Genomic DNA, 25582 nt, shown 5'->3' on the forward strand with positions numbered 1-25582 from the left:
AGTTCCAGAAATGAGGAATATAGTATCTACTCCAATTCCCTGTAGTTTCTTATACATATTCACATATTTCCAAATGTTTTTCCTTTCTTCCTTCCCCCTATTATTTTATATTTATATGTTCTTCTTTCACAATGTAGTCCATAAGTTAAAGAATATAAAGATGACATTATGATGGACTTAGAACAGTGATGTCTACCACCTAGATATCTTAGTTTAGAATTGGATGCAGAAACTTATGAGGCTTTGGATTTGTCATCCTTTTAGAGGTAGGGCAGTTGTATTTTCATTTCTATGAAGAATAGTTCCATTATGTTAAGCTGTGGCATTTTCTTATTGTTCAAAGTTTGAATACATTTTTAAAAAAACCTGGTGATGTTGGGAGGTCACAAAGCAGATAGTAGCAGAGAGCAAGATATTTGGCATCTTTTGTGGCCATCAGCGTGTTGTGAACTATGTTGTGAATTATCAGTGTTGTGAATCCCTTCTCTCTAAGACAGAGGTTCCTTTTCCCAGCTTCTCTTATAACTGAAATATAGATATTTAATATAAGCTCTACCTATCAGGCACATTGCTCAAGAATTCTGCTTGGAAGAGAGTGACATGAAGAAGGAGGCATTCATAGGCTCTTTCAGATTTCAGTTTTGGGAGTATAAGCAGCAGACACTGTAATGGCTGTGTCCAGGATGTGCCTCTAGTCTTTTCTTAGGAACTGTCCCTGGCTCTGTAGCCTCTAAGCATGATCCCAGGGAATCTGTGGGCCACCCAATAATTAATAAATTCCTTTTCCTTTTCTACCTAACCCATTGGAATGATTTTTCCCCATACGTGTCTATTTATTTACAGTATGCTCCCTGAACATAAATGAACTCAAAGAACAGATAATCTGAAAGGACACCTGATCTGCATGCATACATACATGTGGGTATGTGCATGTTTGTCTATGAGCGTGTGTGTGTATGACACAGGATTAATTCAGTTTTAATATTTCCTTGTTTTTAGAGCTTCTAGTCTGTAAGTTTTCATGTTTTCATTTTATACTTATTTGGTGAAATATTTTCTAAGCATCCGAAAATAGAAAAAAAAAAGATTTTGAGATTCTCAGTGTCACCCAAGGAAAACTTTTGAAATAGTCTCACGGTATTTTTCTCTTTTCAAAAGAAAATTTCAAGGTATTTCTACTCAAAATTTCACTACCAAGAAAATATCCTCAATTTTACTAACTTACATAAAGGAGTATATATCATATCTATGACTTCCAGAACATTGGCCAGGCACAGTAGCTCATACCTGTAATCCCAGCATTTTGTGAGGCTGAGGTGGGAGGCTCGCATGAGGCCAGGAGTCCGAGACCAGCCTGGATAGTATAGCAAGACTCATGGTCTATAAAAACTAAAGTAAAATAAAATAATTGTTAATAGTTTGAGTCCAAAATTTTTATTCTTTGTTCAGTGATCTGGAAAGTCCAAATACTTATTAATTTTTCTGTTAGTTCTTTTCTTTTTTTTTTTTTGAGGCAGAGTTGTGCTCTTGTTGCCCAGTCTGGAGTGCAATGGCACAATCTCGGCTCAACACAACCTCTGCCTCCCAGGTTCAAGCAGTTCTCTTGCCTCAGCTGCCCGAGTAGCTGAGATTACAGGCACCTGCCACCACACCCAGCTAATTTTTTGTATTTTTAGTAGAGACGGGGGTTCCTCCATGTTGGTCAGGCTGATCTTGAACTCCTGACCTCAGGTGATCCGCTCGCCTTGGCCTCTCAAAGTGTTGGGATTATGGGCGTCAGCCACCACACCCGGCCAATTTTTTTTGTTTGTTTGTTTCTATAGTACATATACATTTTGTGGAAGTAAATTTATATTTTTAAAAATACTCTTGTAAACATTTGTTATGATTTGTTTTCATTGTCAATGTCTGTTTTCATTGCTGATCAAGCCCAAATTACTCAGTGAATGAATCGTACACATTTTCAGTGAAGTTAGGAATGTCTAAAACAGTTTTTAACTATTTAAGCCAGTAGATCATGACAAAACCAATCTTGTCAGTTGGTCAGCTTACTCAAATTAATAAACTGGCCATTTTCCAGTGCAGTGCTTGTCTCTGCATGGCCAGGGCCTCATTCAGGTATTTTTCCTTAGCTTCTATCTGGCCCTTATACCTGAATTAGGAATCTGAGAGGCATAACATTTGGAGAGGTTTATGAGCTCAAGTTACTATTGTATTTCTCTTGGTGTTTAGGGTAGAATCTAGTCACAATTAAAGGAAAAAAGGAGAAGCTTCCCAAAATGTCTGCCCTTCACGCCTCTTGCTGTTCAGATATTTCTTCTGGGCTTTCTGCCCTGATTTCCTCTGGTTTTTAGTGCTTTTATTTTTCACAGGTATTAGAAGAGGGAGTACTTAAAACAAATAGACCAAAGGAATTACGTCCTACGTGGTATAGATCCAAGAGCTCCATTCTGATCTCTGCAGGGCACACAGAACAAAACAACTGGGCCTCTAAGGGCTTTGGCGAGGTGTAAGGAGTCTGGAAATAATCCAGCTATCCTCACCAGAGTTTATGTGCAGTCCTGGAGTCGTCAGGGATTACGCATGAAAGAAATAAATTCTCTCCTCTGCTTACTGGCCGTGCAGCAGGCAAAGCACTAAATCTCCTGGTCCCTTCTACTTGTGGATTTTAATTGATGGGGCTGGTATACAGAGTAAAGCCATTTGGGCACAAATTACAGGGGTTGGCATTTAAACAAAAATGGCAATTTTAATTTTATCTTCACCCAAATTAGAAAGGCAAAAAAAAAAAAAAAATCAGAAAAGAAAAACCTCGTTGTTTTTTCAGACGAAAAGTGAGTTTTTAAAACATTTGGTTTGCAGGAATTAAAAAAAATAATTAAAACAAAACTTGTCTATGTCATTTTAAAGTGGTTGGTTAATAAGCTTTGGCTCACGATTTCAATCTGGAATTTCCCTAGACTACCCTATTTATGATAGAAGCTGAATTTTACAGTGGCATTTTATGTGCCTGGGCTACATTTTTAAGCCCAGGCCTGTTGTTTAGGGCCAGCAATGGACACAATTTAATTCTGTTTATTATAGAAATCAAGTGCTTTTGGAAAGAGATTGTGAGCAGCTGCTTCATATTGTCTTTCTGTTAATATAGAGGTTCATTTCTCAGGCCTTTTGAGGAAAAAGCAGTTCATGAGATTTCTAGAGGCGCTTTTCTACACAAATACAGGTTGGCTGCTAGGATTCAGGAGCAACAGAGATTTGCTGTTAATTGGTGGGGCTGGCTGTCTCTGACAGGTGTCAAATTAAGACACGTACTCCAGTAGAATTTCTGGGGTTGTGCAAAGAAGACATCAGTAATCAAAGTAGAAAAATAAAAGATTTTTTTGTTATACAGTTTCCCAGCTAGTTTTCAATCTTTTGTAGCTGAATTCAATATGAAGAAAGTTTTGGAATGAGGATGACAAGGATTATTTCCACTTTCCTTAGAAGACTGTGTTCATCAATAGTTAACAAAATTAATTTTTTATTTAAAAAACAATCTAGTTAAGATAATTGAACAAATTTTAAATGATGGTTTTAATAATTGCATTTACAATGGTAAGTAACTGAAACTCACAGTCTCTTGAAGCAGGCCCTTGCATATAGCATGTGATTCTTTCTACAATCATATAAAGGAACCTATTAAATTTGGTGGAAAACAGCAATGGCATTTAGTCCTTAAGCTAAGGACTTGGTAACGATATGAATAAAAACCAAGGATGAGACATTCTTATACTCTCATAATGGCTGGCTCTGTTTCTACATCCACTATCTTAAATCTTAGGGTCCCTTTTTCTTAGTGCTAAGAGAGTGACAGCAAACTGCATCTCAGGACTGCAGCAATGCTGAGTCAATAAATAAAAATATCCAGGTAATTTCCTTATCCTTAAGTGAAGCTTATGAACATAAACTATATTGAACTACTTTGAAAGTTGGAATACCATTGAGGAATTATTAAATGGAATAGAATTTGTACTACACCCACATTTTGGGCAAAATACTCATTTAAGATATGCCTTAAGGAATATGCCTTGAGGAAATACACCCCAGTGGATTTCTAAAAGCATGCTGTGGTCTTATAGGTAGAGTGTGCTTTCTGCATTAAGACTACATGGGGTGAGGTTATTCCTGTCTGTGTTCCATGAATACTTTGCTTTACATGATTTTAGAAAAACTAGTTTCAATTTCTTCATTCATTGATTTATCCTTCTGTTAAAAAAAGCACTAATTTTAAAATTTATTGCAGAAAAAACACTTTTGGACTGAGCTATGTAAAATGACTCAGAAGTAAAATGTATAAGTGTCAGATAGAATTTGCCACTGGTCTGCCTAAAAGATTGAAGTATTTGAGTACGGATTATATTTCATCTGGTTGGTAGCACTTTGTGAATCTGCATTTCAGGATGGCCTGTTTTCAGTTTCCAACTCAAATAAGAAGTATTATTGAATTAGTTGGTAATCAAAATATACAGTCTCGCACCCTGGAAACTTGATTTGTGAAGAAATCTCTTTGAAATAAAAGAGGCTAGGTACGTATACTCTTATGGAAATGAAAATGCATAATATAAAATTTTAGTTCTTGAGACTTTTTGGATACCAAGTGAGCACTCAAACTCAAGACCTCAGAAGGATGTTTGTGCAGCAAGGTGAGAAAACTTGGACCCCTGATAACTGCAGTGCTGCTATCTCCACTCTGGACTGCCAGAGTGAATTACAGTTTTTTGTTTAAATACTGTAGGCCTGTTTGTTTGTTTTGTCATATAAAGTTGAATATAACACTAACTGATAGCATTTAATTAAGCAAATTGAGCTTGGTCAACTGTATGCATTTCTCTCTCTCTCTTTTTCTCCTTTCCCTCCCTCCCACCCTTTCTTTTTCTCTCTTGTCTCCCTCCCCACTCCTCTCCTTTTGGATTGGTAAGTAATACAGACACATATGCATAATAAGGCCATAGGCATGAATATACCAAAATGTACTTCAAGCAAAAGGAAATAAAGCTTGATTTTAAGTTCCAGGCTCTGTGTTCACACTTACTTTCTCTACTCCACAGATATTTTAACAATACTTATCATTTATATGCATAATTCCCCAGTCCTTTTTTTTTTTTTTTAAAATCAAGACTACAACGATGGTGAATGAAATAGTATGAGAAAACAAAACTTGACACAGAGTGGACATCAAAAAATGCTATTTGCTCTTTCTCTTTCCTTTAGGGAACGAGACAATGGTATAGTTCACGTATGAATTTGGAGTACTTTTCAGGTTTTGAAAATTGTGTTATTCTTTTACATGTTTTAAAATAAAGTAGCTGATAGTAACACCTACTTGTGCTATGGAATACTGTTTGGAAAAGGGAGGGCAATTAAATTTATATCCTACAGCTGCAAATTCATTGTCCTCAAATGGAGATAAAACTCAAATTAGCTGATGTCTTTTCAAATATAGTACAATTTGTATCCTCAAGAATTTTATTTTATTTATTATTTTTTTTGAGATGGAATCTCTCTCTGTCACCCAGGCTGGAGTGCAGTGGCATGATCTCGGCTCACTGCAACCTCTGCCTCCTGGGTTCAAGCGATTCTCCTGCCTCAGCCTCCTGAGTAGCTGGGATTACAGGCGTGTGCCACCATGCCCAGCTAATTTTTTTGTATTTTTAGTAGAGACAGGGTTTCACCATGTTGGTCAGGCTGGTCTCAAACTCCTGACCTTGTGATCCACCCGCCTCAGCCTCACAAAGTGCTGGGATTACAGGTGTCAGCCACTGCGCCTGGCCTTTTTTTTCTTTAATGGATGAGAGGTTTTTAATGTTGCCCACATTGGCCTGGAACTTGTAGCCTCGCCTCCTTATGCGCCAGGACAGCTGGCCTGAGCCACCGCAGCTCCCATCCTTGAAAATTTTATAGTCTTTGATTAAGTAAACCTTTATCAGCCAATAGGAAGACTAGTATTTCATATACATAGTCTCCAGTATTCTACATATGGAATAACAATGCTTGTCTTACTATATATGAAGAAATTGGTGGCTTTCTTTACGTGGCTGTATTATCTGCTTTCACACCTTAAAGAGAAAGCCATCACCTGAACCATTTACTTTTCACTTTCTTGAACTGCCGCGTGGGAATGCATTTAAAACAATTTGAACTTTATACATGATGAGCATGATCCAATTTTAGTCCTGTCCTATATTTCCAAAAAATGTGGCTTATTTTCATAAATTACTTTTACATATGTTTCTGACCCTCTGTTATGGTTATATAAAAAGGCAAAATGCATGGAAATAGTACCAGATAGTCATCCTGTTTTAATACAATTTTCAGTATAATTATATGTGCTATCAAGTTTCAAATAACATTTGAATCAACAGGCAAATTTTGGGGGTGCTTAAATTGAACTGAACTTCTGAACTTCAAAGTTTGCTTTTCAGTGGTTAAAAGATTGTTTCAGGGAAAGTGAATACCCTCCGTCAAGTCGAGAGTTATTTATAATTTTTTTTTTTTTTTTAACAGTCTAGCCTGCTACATTTGACCTCTATGTACCTTTTCCACTTAGCTTGCTAGTGAGAAATGGAAGCATTGATTTCAGAAAATGACAGGTGTTTTTTCCTAAGGTGGTGAATGCATATTTTGAATTGTGTCCTGTTACATCCAAATTGAGAAACGATAAATTACTAGATGTGAAAAAATGCTTATAATTCATATTAAATTAAGCTTATGGCCAGATGATGTCAACTCTCACTATAAAAGATGATGTTTTCCATTTAACAACAACTTTTATATAGATTTTATAATGCTCTCCCATTTAAAAAATGCACATGTGATCCCAGCAACTCCGTGAAATTTCTTATTCTTGTCATTTTATTGGAAATGAAGGAGTCTTGGAGGTTTAAGGACAAGCTGAACATCTGGTTAGTTTTTGAACTGAGATTGTTATAGTGGGTGGTTAGTTAGACAGTAACAGGGCAGGAGAGGCCCACACACTCCACCAGGAAAGTCAGGCAACCGTCAGGTGATGATCAGGCAGTTGTCACACTGCCTCTCTAAAATAATAATAGGTTGCAGCCAGCACCAGGGAAAGCCAGTCTCCCTGTAGATAGGACGCACCTGAAACTAGTGATCAGCAGCTTCCTGATAAGATCTCAGGAGTTGGGTAAATGAGCTCAAGCATGCACACTAAGAGGCAAAATGGCAGAGTTTAAATAGTATATGATCTTCCCAGGGGCATTTGACTGGTAACGGAAGAACACCTCAGACGAACATGCACGCAACTCCAGTAAACACACTGCGCATGCTCACCTATCAAACGCTAGCAGGCCACTGCGCATGCGGGCAGCTCACCCTAAGGGAAGAATCAAGGGAAATGGGACACAGCACACCAGAAGTATGCCAACATATATAACCTCAAGTCACAGGCCAAACCTCACACTTGACCTCCAAGATGTCCGCTTGGCCCTCTTCCAAATGTACTTTGCTTTCTTTTCATTCCTGCTTTAAAGCGTTTTAATAAGCTTTACAGGCCTGCTCTAAAACTTGCCTCAGTCTCTTCTTCTGCCTTATGCTCCTCAGTCAAATTCTTTCTTCTGAGGAGGCAAGAAGTGAGGTCGCCGCAGACCTGTACTGATTTGCCACCGGTAACTCGGGTAACTTCCACTGCTAACAAGATCTTCTGATTTTTGGTCTGTTATTCATTGTGTGCCACAACTACTTCTAATCTCATATGAGAAGCCTTTTTCAAGAGACAGAGGAAAATGAAATGAATAATATAGAAACAGCAAAATGTAATCTGTGATGTATCAAGTGGCAAGTTTAAGCTAAGCCACATGTAAATGAAAGTTACCAGGGAATAGAAAAGCCCCTCAGAGAGGAAGTGTTTCCAAAGAGACAAAGGGTGTTGTTCCAGTGCCATCTTCCAGCTCCATCCTGTAACCCACCTGAACCGTCAGGTTCCCCTCTATAGTTTTTTGGAAAGAGATTAAAAAAAAAAAAGAAAACACAAAAAATGATGAAATGATGTTCTCAAGTGATAAATAGAAAAGTCATTTTATTTTATTTTATTTCTTTTGAGAGAGAGTCTCGCTCTGTCACCCAGGCTGGAGTGCAGTGGTGCAATCTTGGCTCACTGCAACCCCCGCCTCCTGGGCTCAAGTGATTCTTGTGCCTCAGCCTCCCAAGTAGCTGGGATTACAGGCGCCCGCCACCACGCCCAGCTAATTTTTGTATTTTTAGTAGCGATGGGGTTTCACCATGTTGGCCAGGCTGGTCTTCAAACTCCTGACCTCAAGTGATCCGCCTGCCTCGGCCTCCCAAAGTGCTGGGATTACAGGTGTGAGACACTGTGCCCAACCGGAAAAGGCATTTTAAATTTTGTTCCAGTTCTTAGAAGATGGAAAATAACTCTATTTCCTGCCAATATCTCTGCACATACACAAAAATGAAAAGCTCGAAAATATTTGAATTATTTAAGCTGAATCTAAAGAATAACCATCCAAATTCTGACATAGATCCATTTAGTGTACTATTATTAATTACTGACATTGTTTGAAAAGTGTCTCTCTGGGCCGGGCACGGTGGCTCAGGCCTGTAATCCCAGCACTTTGGGAGGCCGAGGCCGGCAGATCATCTGAGGTCAGGAGTTTGAGATCAGCCTGGCCAACATGGTGAAACCCCATCTCTACTAAAAATACAAAAATTAGCTGGGCCTAGTGGCATGCACCTGTAATCCCAGCTACTTGAGAGGCTGAGGCACAAGAATCACTTGAGCCTGGGAGGCAGAGGTTGCAGTGAGCCAAGATTGCTCCACTGGGTGACAGAGCGAGACTCTCTCTCAAAAGAAATAAAATAAAATAAAATGACTTTTCTATTAATCACTTGAGAACATCATTTTTCCTGTTTTCATTTTTTTAAATCTCTTTCCAAAAAACTATAGAGGGAACCTGACAGTTCAGGTGGGTTACAGGATGGAGCTGGAAGATGGGGCACTAGAATCACACCTTTTGTCACTTTGGAAACACTTCCTCTCTGAGGCACTTTTCTCTTCCTCCATAACTTTCATTTACATGTGGCTTAGCTTAAACTTGCCACTTGATACATCACAGATTAAATTTTGCAGTTTCTATATGGAATTGCTTGAACCCGGGAGGTGGAGATTGCAGTGAGCCAAGATGGTGCCACTGCACTCCAGCCTGGGCGACAAAACGAGACTCTGGCTCAGAAAAAAAAAAAAAAAAAAAAAAGAAAGAAAGAGAGAAAGAAAAGAAAAGAAAAAACAAAAATGTCTCTCTGGCTAAATCCAACCATTTGAAAGATTCTGAATACTAAGCTCAGGCATCTATTTCCTCTTTTCTGAGGATTCTGCTGCAATTACAGAAAAAACCTTAAAAACAATAAAGAAGTAATATTGTCATTAGAAATCAAGAAAACTTTCCTTCGGAATAACAAAAGTTAAAAGAATTCCTAAAGAATGAAATAAAAATAAGACTGAGGGATAAAGAAAAGAGAAGACTCTGGCCCTGGGCACTAGATATAAGCATAGATCTTCTCTAGAGACTCCAAAGTCAGAACCAACTTGTGCAAAGGAATGGGCCAGGGAGTAATGAGAACAGTGATTCATTAAACAGCCTTGTAACTGCCTCTTTATTCCTCTTGTAAACAAATAAACTGACAACAATGACTTTTACCCTTAGGCTCAAGTCAGTGAGCTGCTTTAGAAAGAGTTTGCAGTCAGCCTCTGGTGTGAGAGCACTGGTTTCTGAGAGAGAAACAGCAGAATTTGAGATAAACACAGGCTTGCATGATGGATTTGGGGGTAGGAGCAGAACAAAGAAACAACAATGAAATCTCCTCGCCCGGGGGGTAGGAGCAGAACAAAGAAACAACAATGAAATCTCCTCGCCCGTTGTAGATCCTCCTTCTCCTTCTCCGCCGCCTTCTCCTCCTCCTCCTTCCTCCTCCTCCTCCTTCTTCTCCTCCTCCGCCGCTGCCACTGCTGCTGCCTCTTCTTCTTCTTCCTCTTCCTCTTCTTCTTCTTTTCTTCTTCCTCTCCTTCTTCTTCTTCTTCTCTTCTTCTTCTTCTTCTTCTTCTTCTTCTTCCTTCTTCCTTCTTCCTTCTTCCTTCTTCTATTACTCACCTCCTCCTCTTCTTGTTCTTTTTCTTTTCTAAGACAGGGTCTCACTCTGTTGCTCAGGCTGGAGTGCAGTAGTGCCATCGTGACTCACTGCAACCTCAAGCCACACTGCCTGGCTAATTTTTGTAATTTTTTGTAGACATAGGTCTTGTCATGTTGCCCAGGCTGGTCTCAAACATTTGAACTCAAGCGATCCTCCCATCTTTGCCTCTAAAAGTGCTGGGATTACAGGTGTCAGCCATTGCACCTGGCCAATACTCTTTTTAATTTTTCAGATACTATTGGGAGAAAGGAGGGTCTCCAGTTCCCTGCATGCTGGTTCTTTATCCCTATATCCTGTTGCAAAACTGTCACTAGGCCCTGCCCAATCACCTACAACAATCATTCGGGAGTGTGGTCTGTTGAGGGGGAAAATCTATATCTGTACCTATATATCTATATTTCTACCTTACCTATTTCTATGTGCATCTTGCATCTATATATAAAGAAAACATATGCAAGACAACTACATTAATTACACTAGCACTTTCTTACAGGAGCTCACTCCATGTGTAGTAGGTACATTGAACAAGAGAAATGTATAGAGAATAATCCTAAAAGCAACTTTATTTTTGTCTTCTTACTGTCTTTTTGTCCCACTGCTGAAACAGAAAAGACTTTTCATTAATCTTTGATGAAAACTCAGGCAATACCCATGACTTTTTAATTCACTCTTTGTTAATAGCAAGGGTTTTGGCTATTGTCAATAGCAAAATACATCTTGATTCATGGCATGAAAGCCTCTGGTTTCTGTATTAACGGATAGTTAAATATTCATTCAAAGATAAGACTTTTTCTGGTTTCGCCAGCTTCTCTGGGTGGGCTGCCTGCTTTTAGATAATGGATATAGTTGAATTCTTTTCTCTTTCTCTCACTTATTTCCCTACTGACAAACTTCTCTTTCTGACCCTTCAAAGCTTTAAGAAGAAAGATAATGGGAAACTATTACTTATTTCACAGGATTGTGGTGAGAATTGAACTGATATACTGTATTTCGTGGAATTTAAGATGCTACTGGTTAAAAACCACACCTTTATAAACCACTAAGAAAGAAAAAAAATGCATGTTGTCAATTATACTGTGATACAGTCCTAATGTTTATTATCACTTCTAGTTTTAATTTTTCAATTATGGAAGAAACTCTTTTAAATTTATTCATGTAATTTTTAAACATTCTACTACATACATAAAAATGAAAGCTGCAAGTGAAGTACATTTATTAATGTAGTTCTAAAACATCTTCATATTCAGTGTAATATAATTGAATTTCTGTGACTCAGTGTCATTGATGTCTGTATTTTTCTACATATTTTCCTGTTCTGTGTCATGAAGAACATTAGTAATGGGACATTTCTTAAAATGTTCTATTATTGTTGATAGGATTTTCTTCCAAGTACCTGATATCTTTTCTATAAGTTACTTTCTTGATCTTTTCAAAAGATAGACAACAATCAGGATGCATATTCTTTCCTCAAAAGATCCTTAAATTGTTTATTCATTGAAATGTTTGGGGAGGAAATTTTCCAGTCATGTCATAGGAGGATCAACCAAATCATGACATGCACAATGACCACTGCGTCATAACTGATCAATAGTGAATAATAAAACTCTACCGACTGTAAGATGCACCAGATTTCAGAGCTGTTACAGTGTATTACAATATGCCACCTTGAAATTGATGAAATACAACACATACACCTGTGTGTCTGCAGCTTCTGCAGGTCAACTAGGGTGCTACATCCAGAAGTGAACTAAACCACAGCAGCGAACATTTCTTTGGTTTGTCCTGAAAATGAGCAATAGATCTCCCATCTTCCCAATTTTAAACAGATTCTTTTAAGGCATTGTTAATCTACATAGGAGATAGAGCATAGGACAAAACAGACAAGTCCCCACTCTCATGGACCTTATATTCTTGAGGGATTTTAGCTTGAGGTCCTTAGTAATAGCTGTTATATGGCTTTCTGTGTGACTTGGACAAGTAATTTTTTTTTTTTTTTTTTCTGTGGAGTTGACCCCAGATTTGTGTGAGTCCAATTTGTGGAAAGGTGATATAATCCTGTTCTTCAGGCAATAAATACTTTGTAAATAAGTTGGTTTTCAAATTGAGGTCACCTCAGGTCACTCTTGGAAACAGGAGGGTAGAGCGAACTCAGCACCTAGTAGCTCCCACTAATACCACATTTGGGAGATTTTGCTGCGGCAGCTGAATCAACAGCTGGGATTCTAAAATCCCTAACTTGCACATAGGATTTAGCTTTCTCACCCACAAAATTATGGTCCTATATTTACCATCTGTGTGTCACTTTTTTATTTATGAAATTATATAAAAAAAGAATTTATTGGGACAGTAAAGAAATATTTTTGAAAACAATTTAAAAGCGTAAATCAGTGGCTTAGAAATGCAGTTTTTGATAAGACACCATTCATTAGGCATAACAACGGCTCATTAATAAAGAATAGGTATTGGCTGATAACTTTTGATAGGTATTATTAATTGTTAAAAAGACACGAGCTATTAAAAAGTCTATTCTCTTCTAAATTGCTACAGAGTTCATTCAATTTTAATATACAATGGAAAAAATGTGAAAGTTACCTTTGTGGCATCTTTGAAAGTTTTTTTTGTTTTTTGCCTGGGATTCAAAGGTCATATTTGCTTTTTGCTAGAAGGTTTGCACTGAAGGAAGGGCTGCCAAAATGTAGGTCACTTTCTCAGGTACAGGACAGTTTGAGAAACAGGGGAAGCTGATTCTATCAGGCTAATATACACAGGTGAGATGCAAATCTCCCACCAACTGTTCCCATTGGTATCATCAGCCCTTCTCTCCATAAATAAATGCCTCGCTGAGAAAGTGCTTCTAGGCATTGCACTGCCACTTCCGAGTGATATTAGCTTGCAAAAGAGGAAAGCCTAATCAAAGAGAAAGTGTTCCCCAAACAGGCTGTCACTATAGACTGAAGCATTTTCTGGTCTGGGGAAAGAAGGACTTGACTGTTTTGTGCTTCTGTAGAGTTGTATGTCAGTTCTCATACACACCCTTCTCTTGGTAAGTAATCAGAAGTTTATTTTTACATCTATGCAGTCTAGTTGTCTTGGGTTCATGTTCGTGGTATTTCATAGCTAGCAGGAACCTTAGAGATGAACCTCTTAGAGACAAGAAACATTTTCACTATCACCTTTTTTTCTAGAGTCACATGCTTATTTTTCTTATAGCAAATGACCAAGTACAAATGGGAGTAACAGATTTTTTTTTAATGTGAATTTGGCAAGTCATCAACTCAAATACGCTGCTTAGGATGGGAAAGAGAGAAATCATGTAGGATCCTGTTCTAAATGTTAAGTTACTTTTTTCTCCATATTTTGGATATGACAACATAAAGACAGTTTTTTTATTTCAAAACAGCTTTAGGTTATTAATATGATGTTATCTAAAATTTGATAATCAGAGATGATTTTGTTTGTTTTTCATAAGAGATTTCCAGTGTCAGAAATCCCATAAATATATGGTCCTAATTTAAAATAATCATTCTGAAGTAAAAATAAGCAATTCTGTCACTATGGGGCTTTAAAGGAAAGGGCAGTGTTCCAAACCAATTATAAACAAATTGACCTTCTTAAGATTTTCCTTCTTACTCAAACAATGAGTAAAAACTGATTCTTTGCCAATAAGCCTCACGATTTTTTTGTGGCTAGGAAAAGCATGCTTCTTAATGAACCATTATCCTCAGCTTCATAATCCAGATGAGTAAATGCAACCCTACGCCTCATGAAGAATGATTGATTTAGTTACTTGGGCATAACTGTTTTATTAAGAAGAATCAGTTCGTTAAAGCTTAGGGAAATGAGTAAGTTATAGGTGAGACTGGCTAGACTTACCTTGACATAAAAACAATCAGGTGAGGAGAAATCAATTGGCATTTATTTAATACTCTATGATGTGTGAAAACTATTCCAAGAAATTCAGTTGCTTTCTTTTCTTTTTGTCTCTCAAAAGAGAGAAATCAAGTTGTTTTAGTTAAAAATGTACTTTTTACTTATAAAGGTAAAATGTGATTTCAAGGTATATGAAGCTTCTTTAGAGACAGAGCTTCATTCTGATATGTATTTGATAAGTACTGCCAACATAGACTGTTTTTGTAGATAAGGCTGATTTGTTCAGGTTTTCTGAAGGGCAGAGGAGCATTATCTTTCTATATATATCATATTATCCTGTGAGCAATATGATACACCAGTGATAGAACCATAGGGTTGTAGGAATATAAAAATAATAATAATATATTAAATTTGTTTGACTTTTTTTGCAGTTTTTGTAAGGATTTTATTTCTCAGAGACCCTGAGAATGAGCCACTTCTATTTAATCCCTATTACTCATATGAACCACTTCTATTTAATCCCTATTACTCATATGAAAACTGAGTCTCAAAGTAATCTTAATAGTAGTTACCAGATCTAGCATTGATGCTAGGCCTTTTGGATCTTGAAAATAATCTAGATAATTCCACTTATTTTACATACATTTTGTTATAAAAAACTTAAACCATGTAGATGCAAAAATTAAAATAGAAAGTATCCCTTCTTTGCTACTAACTATAACCTTTTTCAGTTTTCTATGAATCTTTTCAGACATAGGGCTATGAGTTTACACAAAAATGAATGCATACATACACATATGCTTTCACACACATTATGTATGATTCATTTGTTTTTATAAATATAATAAAATAAATGATAATTTTAAGTTTTTTTCTACAACTTGATTTTTTAACTTAATATATGCAGAGAAACCCATATTTAAAATAGCTATACTATTTTTTAAATTACTACATAGTATTGCTTAATATAGAAAAAACATAATTTGTGTACATTTACATATTTTGTTGGGCATTTATATAGTTTCTAATCTAATTTCCTTAAAAACAAGTGTATAGCTTGTACACATGTCTTTGTAAATATATAGGAATATTTTTAACGAATAAATTCCTTGAAGTGATAGGCAATGAAAAATTACTTTTCATTAAGTTTCCACAAATTTTTACTCAACGAATTCACCAACTTACTTTATCAAAAATATATTTACAAATTTTTAAATTTATCTGTGCAATGAAAAATAGGTACCAATTTCTTAACAGAATATTATGTTTGAACAGATTTTCATATATGATTAGTGGCCACTTTTATTCTTTTCTCTGTGAGAAACCTCTAAATAAGCTTCGACTGTATTTTCTACTGGATCATTTATATTTTCCTTTTGATTTTTAGGAGTTATTTATGTATTGAGAATATTAAGCTATTTTTTCTAAATTAAAAATATTTTCTTTATTTTGACTTTTAAGTTTTTATTGATAGCTTTTGTATTTTAGAAGTTTTGCATTTTTATGTAACTCTATAGGTCAATCTTTTCCTTTATGACTTCTGTGTTTTGTGTCATACTTAGAAATAATTTGTTACCTCCAAACTAATAAAAGCATATCATTAATATCTTTCATATATTCAACTATTTAAGCTACTAGAATGTTTGTTAGGTAGGCATAAAGTGTAGATTTCACTACTTTTTTTCCAAATAATTCTAAACAATTACCTTTAAACTATTTGTTAAATAAACTATATACTTCTTACTAAATTCAAAGGCCAACTTAATAATGTATGAAATTGTTATTTATATATAATATCAGTCTGTTTCTTCAATCTCCTTTCTGTTCATTGCTTCACTTGCCTATATCTGTTCTCAGTACCTCACCGGTTTACTCTGCCTTTCTAAAACCTTTTACTGGAATATTCTACTACAGTTAAAAAAAAAAAAAAGCTGTCTATTTTTGTCATTTTTTTTCTCTTCTGTAAAGGTACTTCACTCATTGAAATCAGTTTTTCTGATACCATTAAAATGTTTTTTTTTAAAGGGATGTCATTTTATTGGTAAATAAATTGGAAAGAATTGACATCTTCATGCTGTTGCCTCTTCTCATCTTGGAACACTTTATATATTTCCATTCATTTAAGAGAGAGAGTGAGTGTGTGTTTTTTAGTAGATGTCATAGTCCTTTTTTTATTATTTCTCATTAAAGTCATATATTTGTTAGTTTTGTTCCTAGAAATTTCATATTTTTCAACAGTATGTTTTCTTTTATACCTTGTTATCTTGTTTATAGGAAAACTGTTAATTTTCACTGTTGATTAGTACATGGCAACCTTAGTAATCAGTAAATCTAATAGCGTTTGAATTATATTTTAATTTTCTTGGCAGAAAATTATATTACCTGCAAGAATGATAATTTTCATTTTCTTTTAAGTATTCATATTTATTGGTTTTATTAGCTTTATTATATTGACTATAATTGTATTACTGCCTTCTCAAATTTAGTGGAAACACTTCTTACATGTTCTATTTTTTAATAAAAATATTTATTTGGTCTTATGAATACAGAATTGATTATTTTATTTTTATTTCAAATGCCTAGGTATTATAATTGCATATAATAGTTATTTGTACTTTTTATATTTTTATTATATTTTTAGTTATGCTTGTATAGGTGGCTAACAATAAGTATATTTTTCTCTTGATGAAAATTGAAAATACTTATTTTTTATATTGTTTTTTTTTAAAAACCATTTTTGGTTATAGTAATAAGTCTTCCATTGATTTTTCTTCTTTCTTTAGTTTTCTTGCTTATAAAAATTTTCTAATTCATGAATTTATGTTTCCAGATTTAGTAATTTCCTTTTGACTCTTTGAGTTCCTTTTCTGACATATATAAAAAGTCTTAGTTTTTTGGGGTTATTTTGGCTGTGTATAAAATTCAAAACTCAAAATAATGTTCCTTTTGTGGAATAATGTCCTAGGATTTTATGATATTGATGAAAAGATATTCATATGATTCTCATTTTTTGTAACTACACTGTATTACAGGAAAAAGATAGCAAACCTCATTTAAAAAGGGCAAGTTATAAAATAAGAACAACTCAAATGACTAACAGTTACATGAAGAGATGCTCAAACTCATTTGTAATCATACAAATGAAAAAAAATTAAAATTCAATCCTACATTATACTCATCAAGTTGAGAAAAAAAGCTATAGTTTTATAATTCTAAGTATTGAAAGATATTTAGGTAGAAAGGAATCTTGTGCCTTGATGTTGAAAGTATTGACTGGTTCAGCTGCACTGGAAACACACTTGATGATATTAAATATGCCTATCCTACAACTCAGTAGTCCAGCTCCTAAGTGTATGTTCCAGAAAAGCTCTCTCACAAGATGTGTGGAGATATGGATGATAATTTGTAGTAGCAACGAGTTAGAGGCAATCTATCACTGGGAGAATGAAGAAGTTCACTGTAATGGTTATGCTTTAGCATGTGGCAGCTGGAAACAGTGAGTAGATGCACACACAGACCATGATCACTCCTAGAAACATAGTGGTTAGTGAAAAAAGAAAGAAACATAATGTTTTCAGCACAATACCATTTATATATTTGAAATAGATAAATGTAGAAAACAAAATGTCATATAATCCCAGTAACGTGAAAGAGCAAAGGGACAAGAATAACCAATGTGATTCTGAAAAATGAAATTAGGAATAAGAGAGTACCCCTACTAGATATCAGGACTTATTATAAAGCTATAGTCTTTAAAACAGGTACTCTTATAAGGAAGAGAGGAGAAGAGAAAAAAAGAGAAGACAAGAGAAGAGAAAGAGAAGATTGGAAATAGGTGCATGCATTTATTGAACTTTAATTTATGACAGAAGTGGCATAGTCAATAACTGAGGAGTGGAAGGACAATATAATCAGATAAATTGAAAAATGCTTATTGACATGGAAATATCAAAGGAGAAATATACCATGTGCCCACTGATAAAAAATAAATGGAATGTTCATGAAAGGTCCCAATTACTGCTACAATAATTTTTTAAATAATTAGGCATTTAGATTTTATGTACCTTTTGATTTGAGTAGTTTAAAATGTTTTAAATAACATCTAATATTATTATAATTATAATAATTATTATTTTTGAGACAGAGTCATCTTGCTCTATTGCCCAGGCTCTAGTGCAGTGGTGCGATCTCAACTCACTGCGACCTCCGCCTCCTAGGTCCAAGTGATTCTCATGCCTCAGCCTCCTGAGTAACTGAGACTACAGGCGTGTTCTACTACACCTGGCTAATTTTTGTGTTTTTGTAGTAGAGACTGGGTTTCTTCATGTTGGCCAGGCTGGTCTTGAACTCTTGACCTCAAGTGATATGCTTGCATTGACCTCCCAAAGTGCTGTGATTCCAGGTGTGAGCCACTGCACCAGGTCCATTAAATACTATTTTTATTATATTTGATCAAATATTTTTGTTTCTTTCCTGAATTTTAACACTATTTAGAATGATTACATAGTTGTTAGCTAATAGAATCTGTATTTCAAAATTTATTTTGTGACTTGTTGAGTATTTCACTTGATCAATTTTTATAAATGTTTCATGATCTCTGAAAAAGAAATGTAAGTAGCATGTTATAGTAGTATCTTCTGCCATCATAATAGTATTTTCTATATGTATCATATGTCATACTTCTGTCATTTTTATTTTATTAGTGCTTTGCTTATTTCACAGATTCTGCTTTTGTTTGTTTCTTAATAAACTTTCTAAATCTGCTAGTTTGGGAGGTTTTGACTTTCATATTGGTGCACATTTAACTTTATACATTTATATAATATGCTTGATCATCTGTTTACTGATGCATAGACTTCAGAGAGTGTCTTCTCTTAACTATCCATTTTCATCGATGAAAAAATAACGACCACTCCTGATTTTAGTAGTTTTGTTGGTTTTCATATATATAAAATGCTACTGAATGAATAAAAATCAAATGTAGATCTCTTTTTCTATTGTTCCTTCCCTAGTGTTACTTTTCAGATAAGAATATGGGCAAATAATGATTACAGATTCCATCTTTGGTTTTATTCTTTTTGCTGAACATTTTATTCTGAGGTATAGCTGGTCAATTCGATAGCTCATGATCTTAAAAATGTCTTTGTAGTCTATTTCTTTTTTTTTTTTTTATTTCAATTATTTAGCCTCATTGATTACATCATTCCTCCAGGCAGAAGGTGCAAAAGATAGCAAAACTTGAGGGCTTTGACCAAGGGCGTGCTAGGAGAGGACATGGGAAATGGATTGTTCCTTGAATATTTTCCCTGGGCCATTCTCTTCCTTTTTTATTTTTGTTCTGGTTACACGGGGCTTTCAAGACTCAAGCAATTGTTTGTTTTGTTTTTTACTTTTTTAGCATTTCAAATGTTTTTATTATGAAAAATTAAATATATACAAAATATGAGAAATTATATAATTCATCCCCAGATATGCATCACCCAGCTTCCATAATTTTTAATTCTGTCCAATTATTTTATCTATACTACTATGCTGTTTCTCTTCCTTTCTCCTGGATTAGTTTGGAGAAAACACCAGACATTATGTCACTTATAAGTATTTTGAATATATCACTAAAAGATAACTCATTTAAAAATATAATCCCTATTATGACACACAGAGTACTAACAAAAATTCCGTAATGTTTTTGAATATACAAAAATTGTTTAAATTCCCACAATTCTCAGTCTTTTTAAGAAATTAATTATTCAAATCAGATGCCAGAAAAATTCTATGTATGGCAATTAGTGAACATATTTCTTAAGTTTCTGTTAATCTTTAGCTCCTATCTCCAACTCACTGTTTTTTTTTTTTTGTCATCATTTGTTGAAGAAAGCTTAAAGATTGTGTTATAGTTTCCCCTAGTCTATATTTTGCTGATTGTATTATTTTTTGTTTGTTTGTTTTGCTTATGTTTTTGTTTTTTTTGAGACAGACTCTCACTCTGTTGCCCAGGCTGGAGTGCAGTGGCATAATCTCGGCTCACTACAACCTCCGTCTCCCAGGTTCAAGTGATTCTCCTGCCTCAGACTCCCGAGTAGCTGAGATTACAGGCATGCAGCATCACACTTGGCTAATTTTTGTATTCTCAGCAGAGATGGGGTTTCACCATGTTGGCCAGGCTGGTCTCCATCTCCTGACCTCAAGTGATACACCTGCCTTGGCCTCCCAAAGTTCTGGGATTATAGGTGTGAGCCACCGTGCCCTGATCACATTCTTGTGATATTTCTGAATGGGTCCACTGCTCCTTTTCTTATAAATTGATCAGAGTGAGGCTTGAATTTTTTTTGGCAAAAAGATTTGACAGGTACTATTGTATTTCCAGTAAAAGGCCCTTAATATCTGACTGTTTCTCTTTTTGTGAATTTAGTAGCTTTTGATGATTGCTGCTAGATCCATTATTTCATAAAGGGTTATAAAAGGATGATATTGTAATTAAATAACTTTAATTATTGTCTGAACTACCTTGATGAATAAAAAATTATCTTCCATCAAATATTTGTTTCTCTGAGTTCAGAGCATGTAGGATAGAACTGCAATATAGATGTGTTGGTAATTTTCTTATTTTCCAGTATTCAAAATAATGAGTTGGCTCCCAATATCTTTGCAGGTTGATCAATTTTGTTTTGTAAAAATATATATTATTAGGAGCTTATGGATTTTGAACACCTAATTTGTCTTAACTAAGTAAAATTGTAATTCTTATTGGTGTTCACACTTTCCCAGCTTTGGATAGGTGAGTTTCTCTCGGTTGGCTCCTGAGTCCTTTTTATGATGATCACAACAGTCTTTGTATTCTTACTGTCTGGTTTGACAATATGTTCTAGATGCAACATGTATATTTGCTGTCCCATCTTGAAATCTAAAATTTTTTTAAGAGCCCTAGCTCCTTTGTGAGAAATGCCAATTGGAGACAAAAATCTGGGTGAAAGAATACTTGTTTCTGCTGCCCAAGAACAATAAGTATTGCCCTGTTCACTTTTTTAGTGAACAGAAGTATCACATATTTTAAAAATATATGCAATATATCATCTGTTCATGTTTATACTCCAAGTCAAATTTAGCAAATTCAGGAATTCAGGATTTTTTTCTTAACCAAATTCCTCTCACATGTGTGTCGCCTTTCTCTCATGATCAAAATTCCAATTCTTAATGATATCATTATTATTTATTTGCTTTGTCTTGTGTAGCACATTCAGGAAAACCATGGTGGCACTCAAAAGTCTGATTACTGAAAACAGTTTGAGGATTTTTTCTTTTCTAATTTTTTTCTTAGTGTATATCACATTGGGAATAAACAACCAATTTACTCTTTTTTAACACTCACTTGAAAGAAATATTTCCTCCCAATGTGTTATTTTTATTAATTCTATACAATGTGTGCCAATTTTTTATTAACTAGTTAGAATTTTAAAATTTAAAAACAACTTCTGTTTAGTAGTTTTGGAAAATATTTATATAATTCTTTTGACTCTATTTCCTTACATCTGAAAACTGGTTTTGTTTGTTTGTTTTAGGTTCATTTCTCCATTTTTGAATAATGTAAGCAAATATATTATTTCCCCTTTCCAAAATTAATGGCAGTATTCTATGCATAATTTTCTTCACATTGGACCAAATTGCTTTTTAAAGATCTTATGAAATTATAGTATCTTCCCTTCACTCCATGCTATTAAACTACATAAACATTTATTGAATACCTTCTAAGTGCAAAGCACAGTACTTTGTTTTGTGGTTGATGAGACAATGAAGTAGATTTTGCCTTTAAGACACTTTTACAAATTTTTTTCTGTGCTTTTTGATATTGCAGAGATCTAAAAATATCACTTTGGATGTTCAGATAATATACTGACTGTTGAATAGTTATTGGGTTAAAAAAAGTCAAAGGATAGTATTCTGTGTAAAATACTAACAATAAGGAAAAAACAAAACAGGCATAATGTAATTATTCCAGAAATTGTAGATCTTTTATGACATTATGATCAATAAACTATAAAACATAGATGACTGCATCTATAAAGCACCTTGAAAGATGAATAGCCTCTGTGTGTGTGTGTGTGTGTGTGTGTGTGTGTGTGTGAGAGAGAGAGAGAGAGAGAGAGTGGGCAGGCAGAGAGAGAGAGAGAGACAGAAAGACAACATAGATTCAAGAATGTGTGCTAAACATTTGCTTAGCAAGTAAGCTCATTTTTCCCATTATTTTGATACATAGCAAAGTAAAATTTCTTATTAATATATAATTGAGTTAGGTACCCTTATTTAGACATTTGGATTTATGAAAAATTCCCATAATGATTTCAATGTGTGGATTTATAATTATAAATAGGAGTCCACTTAATTTGACTGTTAATATGCTAAGGTTTATAATTTACATGACTTCTCTTTCTAACATGATCTGCGAAGTAGTTTACGTTTCAAACTTTACTTGGATTCCACTGAATTTATTTTAATGATTATCAATATGGTCTTAGTTTGCATTCCCAAATGTAAAGGTATCTTTGACAAAGATAAGGACGTTTGAAAATACATTTTTTTGAACATTAAAATTTAACAATGAGTTGAATATGACTTGATAATATTCACTTTTAACTGTGAATAAAATAAGCTTATCATTATATATTAGCACTGCTATATTGATCTTTCAGATTTAATTTAACAAAATGCTAATCTTTGAGCCAAAATTTTTCTATTTTATCTATTTTGGAAATCACCAATGATCCTTGCCTCCTAGTATTTAACCACTTGTGTTCTTTCCTCCCACATTGGATCCAACTGGATTCAGCAAATTTTCTTCTGTACCTTCCACTAATGTTACCACTTTTTATAGTATTTGCATAGGTTGATAACTGTCAAGTCTATGATATGTTTTTAAAAAAAGATGTTATCTAGTAGGGTTCTAGGCAAACTGCTCATCTCAAGAATTCAGTTAGTGGATGATGGATGATACTTTCCAAATGGTTAGTCATGGCTGGAAATGTGTCAAAGCTTGGAGGAAATACAATGACAAGTGAGCAGTGTGGCGGTGTAGTAGCACTGGGACAAAATGGAAGGAAAGACAGATTGTTAATACCTTTGGAAATAAGACGTAGGAGCATAAGAGTTTAAAAAGAGTTTTTAAAGATGCCTACCAGTTTGGTGGCACAGCTGTGTGCCAGAGAAAGCCTACAGTCAAACTCTTCTGATTGGTTAATGTGTGAGAAGATGAACTCATATTCTTTGTGGTAACTCCTGGGTTTTATAGCCTGAGCATGCCAACCTAGTTTTACACTGATTATATCTTTTGTTTCATCTCTCTTCTTCCTTGAACTCATTGTCCTCTCTGCATCCACAGCCCAAATCTGCTCTTCTGACTCTCCATCTGTGCATGTCAATACCATCCAAGTTATGACTCAAGATGGAAACAAGAAAGTCATCCTTCACATTTGCCTGCCCCTTAATTTTCATTGAGTCTCTTAAAGATTATTCCTGAAATATCTCTCAAATTTGTCTTTTCTGATTACAACCTTACTGACATTGCAGTAAGTTAGAAACTCAACATCTGTAGTCTAAACCGTTAAAATAGCTGCTTGACTTTTCCAGTCTCTGTGTAGCTCTATTCTCTCCATTTTCATTAAGTTTCTTTGCAAAACACAGACTTGATACTGCCAAATTTTCAATCAAATACCTTTAGTGGCACTGAGTTACCTACTGTTAAATCTCCAGACACCTCAAGGGAGCATTCAAGGTTCATCATCTTGAACCAATTTACTTTTGGGCATTCTCCAAAAGAATTCCTTTGGTAGTAAATAGTGTCCATTGCTGAGGATTTTGGCAACATTTGGTGGGACAAAGGATGGGCAATGGGCAACAGGAAGGGCAATCTAAACCTTCTCTCCCCCACCTCCACTTTTTTAGGGATGATAGACTTAGAGTTGGGATAAAGAAAGAAAAGAGAGAAAACTAGCCATTATAATTTGATCTCTCTCTTTGCCTTGTAAAGGAAGTCTGGTCCCCAGGCAAAAAGGGGTTTATTTCAAGAAGGAGCAGTTACCATCTTAGTTTCAAATTAAACTATAAACTAAATTTCTTCTAAAGTGAGTTCAGCCTATGCCCAGGAATAAACAAGGATAGTCTGGAGGTTAGAGGCAAGATGGGGTGGGTTAGATCAGATCTTTTTCACTCTCATAATTTTGTCACTGTTACAGTTTTTGCAAAGGTGTTTTCACAAAGCCTGCGAGGTGGTTGAGAAACAGAAAGAAGGCCAATGGGCATCTGAACTGCATAGAATAGTCAGTTTTATTGCTTAAAATGTATTTGCAAGAGTAAGTCTGACTATAGTAATATAAATGACTTTGCTTTTTTAGTTTTTCAATACTTACTAATAAAATATATCTTAATTTTATATTCATCTTTTTCTTTATTAGAAATATTATAATGATTAGAAAAATTATGAATGATCTTTAGATACTCATTGCAAGAACAAGCCACATGTCCTAAATGTAGAATGAAGTATTGCTTTCAGAAGAAATATCTTTCATTACAGACATAAATATCCAGAAATTTGATATGAATGTTACACAAAGTTCTGTCAGCACCATAGGGCAAGAAATTCCAGTCAATACCATTCAAATAGTTTCATCTGAATATGAAAGGACATGCTATCTACTCTTCCTTCGAACTTGCTCACCTAATGTGGTTATGTTAGGTAGAATTTATCTTTTTCGTTCAAATCATGGATCTTTTTTTCCTTTACCTAGAGAAATTGACAAGTATACAGCTTTTGACTTACTGTAAAACTTTCAAAGTCATCACTTTAAACAGATCTTTACTTTAAGATCTTAAGAAGACTATCAATAACTAATGGAGTACCATGGTGATTTAATCAATTGGTGACTTGCAGGAAGTTATTGTAAGTCAATACATAAGGTTCATCAGTGCAGTGTCTAAAGCAGCAGAAATTGACTTGCAGGCATGGGTGTACTTCAGTATTGTAGGTATTAGCTTCATTTGTCAATAAGGAGAAATGAAAGCAGAGAAAGATTATTAATTGGGTTTGCCAAAGTTACAAAACACTGGAGTGACAGATCCGGAAAAAGAGCCTATGTTGTCTGACACCCAAATTCCATCTCAAAATCCTACATAATATCGCCTCCAGCTAAATGCTACGAGTTTGGTGGATAGTAGGCTCAATGCAATGCTTTTTATTGTGACTTTTTGATAATTAATGACTAGGGATGCCTTCTCTGTTCTTTCTAAGATGTTAAACTGTTTCTCAGTGAGTTCTCAGCCATGAATCTCTGCTCTGTACTTGCCTATATTTCTCACCCCATTGACTTCACAGCGAGATGGAATACGGGAAAGATGTAAAGCCTCTGCCCTTTTTTCCATTAGTGACAATATTTTTCCAGTTCAGTCACAGGTTTAAGCATAGGCTCTTTGTTAGCCAATTCATCTAACACCTCACTCACGCTGAGTCCCAAACACACAAATGCCT

General features: G+C 34.9%; 2 long non-coding RNA genes across 2 annotated transcripts in view; both read left to right on the forward strand.

Annotated features, from left to right (window-relative positions):
- Positions 1 to 4522, forward strand: part of LOC131381645 (uncharacterized) — a 35161-nt gene extending 30639 nt beyond the window's left edge. Inside the window, exons 2-3 of the long non-coding RNA XR_009210524.1 lie at positions 844 to 922; positions 4439 to 4522. This is a non-coding gene — a long non-coding RNA (uncharacterized LOC131381645). The remainder of the gene's footprint in view (positions 1 to 843; positions 923 to 4438) is intronic.
- Positions 4523 to 16141: 11619 nt separating this feature from the next.
- LOC131381643 (uncharacterized) lies at positions 16142 to 23584 on the forward strand. The gene is made up of 2 exons (XR_009210523.1): positions 16142 to 16202; positions 23441 to 23584. It is a non-coding gene; the product is annotated as an uncharacterized LOC131381643 (long non-coding RNA).
- Positions 23585 to 25582: the final 1998 nt, after the last annotated feature.

This window comes from Hylobates moloch, unplaced genomic scaffold, assembly GCF_009828535.3.
Source record: "Hylobates moloch isolate HMO894 unplaced genomic scaffold, HMol_V3 SCAFFOLD_2, whole genome shotgun sequence".
NCBI lineage: Eukaryota > Metazoa > Chordata > Mammalia > Primates > Hylobatidae > Hylobates > Hylobates moloch.